The sequence below is a fragment of the Mus pahari genome, chromosome 3 (genome assembly GCF_900095145.1).
Source record: "Mus pahari chromosome 3, PAHARI_EIJ_v1.1, whole genome shotgun sequence".
Lineage (NCBI taxonomy): Eukaryota > Metazoa > Chordata > Mammalia > Rodentia > Muridae > Mus > Mus pahari.
In genome coordinates, this window is record NC_034592.1 from 143,231,817 (window position 1) to 143,234,315 (window position 2,499).

A 2,499-nucleotide genomic window follows, 5' to 3' on the forward strand; every position below is an offset into this window, starting at 1 on the left:
AGAGAGAGAGAGAGAGAGAGAGAGAAAGTGCCATATTCTTTTTTTTTAATTAAACAATGTGTGGATGCCTCATGAATAAACATTTTAGGATATCTAGATAAATATATGTGTTGACATGACATCCAGAAAGGCAGAAAAGAGCATGCCTTCCCTTCTCTAACCCCCCACCCGCGTCACACAACAGTTTCTCACCGGACACACTACCAAGGCAGTCACTGTTCACAAATGCAAGCCACACAACTCAGAATGCCGCAAGCTCTCAGATACTTTCCACCCTAAGCCCCACACCCTACCCACTCCTCAATCACTTCCAACAGGTTTCTCTGAATGAAAACCCCAAACTGGAGAGGCTTCCCGGGTTCCAAACTCTGCTCCCACGCCCATCTGGACCTCCTAGAACCCGGGTGTCTCGGCGTGGGCAAGGAGGATTCCACTGTACCCCTGAGTGGTTCGAGTCCCGACGCTCGTTTCACCAGACGCACCGGTGCCAGCCGCTCGCAAGCCGCCCGCGGGAGTGGGGACACACGCCCCCACGGCCAGGCCCCCCCCCCCACCTCCGGCCGGCTTCGGCTCCTTCTGCAACTCTGTCCCGCGCGACCACCCAGACCCTGGACTCCCGGGCGTGGAGCCCACGGCGGGCGAGCGAGCGCGGCGCTGACAGATGGGGAAGGCGGGACATCGGGGGGAAGGGGCGGGGCCGCTCGGAGCGGGGGTGCTGGCGGCTGACGGGGCCGGGCGGGAGCCGGGGCCTGGCGGGAAGGCGCTCGCAAACACACAGGGGCTGACAGGCGGGGAGACACACAGACGCCCGGGACTGACAGCTCTCGGGACGAAGGGCCTCGGCGGGCTCTCACCTGGCGGCGGCGGCGGCGGCACCCGTGGCCCGGCTGCTCTCCCCACGCCGCGGGCCTCCGTCCCTCCCCGGTGGGCGGCCGGCCGGCACAGGCCCCGCGGAGGCGGCGGCGGCGGCGGCGACGGCGACGCCAGAGCCACGGGCTGCTTCTGTGGCGAAGACGAGCGGCACCAACTGACTCCCGGCCGCTCGGCCGAGCTCGGTGGCACTCGGAGGCGTTCGGCTCCGGTCGGCCCTCCTCGACTCGGCTGGGGGCGTGGCTCGACCCCACCCCTCCACCCCCCGCCCGGGTCGCCTCAGGCGCTAGGAGGCGGGGCTTTGGGAAACGGGCGCAAAACCCCTTGACGTCGCGGGGAGCGGACCTTACCCAGAGCGCATGCGCCGGTCGGCTGCGGGCCAGCGTTCTCAGTGTCAGGGGCCACCGCGGGGTGCGGGGGAGGCGGACAACCGAGCGGATGCTGAGGCCCTAAGCCGTTCCCGGCCTTTGTGCTCCGTATCCTGGTCTTTCTTGAGAGCCACCTAAGGAAGGTCGCACGAGGTTAAACTTTCAAAAGGATGTCGTCTGGGCAAGGGTCCCAGACCCGTGCGCCCTCTCTCCCCAGTGCAGTGTTTCCAAATTAGCCACATTTGGGAGTTGTTTTTTTTAACACCACTAAGGGTTCACGGCAGGTTCTAGTATCTTGTTTACTCAAAGAAATAGCGGCCGAAACAAATGCATGATCTCCGATTCTTTAACACTGTCTTAGGAGAGTGGCGCTTTCAAACACCTGCTCCCTTCATGGTCACTTTCACAGCTGCTGTTGGCCTGGGATTAAAATCTTGTTTCCTGTTCCAGGCATCTTTTCACAACAGAACCTGTGGCAAATATGTTCAGAAAGTGACCCCTCACTGCTTTGGATCTAGATTGGCAAATAGAGCTCTGAAGACTAAGGGGGTCCCAATCCCAAATTTGCTTATATCGAATATCAATCGGCCACAATCTCTCATCCACAAAAGGCAACAAAATATTAGGATTATATAGAATGAGTGAGATTACATGGCAGTCTGTGTAAAGCTTCCTGCACGTTATCTTGGTGTTTAGTAAATGAGGCTGACTTTATCGCTGTGTATGAGATGGCCTACACCTATAAGCTCACTGAAAGAGGCTAAAGCAGGAGGATTGCAAGTTTGGGATCAGCCTGGGCTACATAGCAAGTTCCAAACCAGTCTGGACTACATAGTAAGACCCTGTCTCAAAGAACAAAACAAAAAAGCAGAATTTATCACGGTCCAGTAAATGTATGTTTTAAGTGTGAGCAGTGTGCCAAACTTAACCATGTCCAGAATCAAGCACTAGAACTTGTACCTTAACACACTGCATATGGTTATTACACAATCTTCCTCATTGCATACAGTTCGTGTCAAGCCCAGTTTTGTTTTGTTTCTTTTTTAATGATCAGGCCAAAGCGTCTCAGCCACCCTTCACTCCTCTCTTCCAATCATAGCCATCTTAATCCATTAGCCAGCCTGCCAACGCCACCTTTAGACATCTGCATGCTGGGAATACTGCAATATCATCTTCCCTACCTGTTCTCCTTCATTCCAGCCTGTAGTCAACACAACAGTCACTGAGATCTTAGTTAAAACCTACGCCAAAATAATGTTCC

At 56.0% G+C, this 2,499-nt stretch overlaps 1 protein-coding gene across 3 annotated transcripts in view; it reads right to left on the reverse strand.

The window, feature by feature from the left end:
• Positions 1–1,056, reverse strand: part of Zhx3 (zinc fingers and homeoboxes 3) — a 113,936-nt gene extending 112,880 nt beyond the window's left edge. The window contains exon 1 of one of the 3 annotated variants that reach the window (XM_029536726.1): positions 483–579. The gene's annotated coding sequence lies outside the window, so the exon portion shown is untranslated. Of the gene's footprint in view, positions 1–439; positions 580–854 lie in introns of those variants that run through there. The other 2 variants (XM_029536725.1, XM_021193336.1) reach the window with 2 other exon arrangements.
• Positions 1,057–2,499: the final 1,443 nt, after the last annotated feature.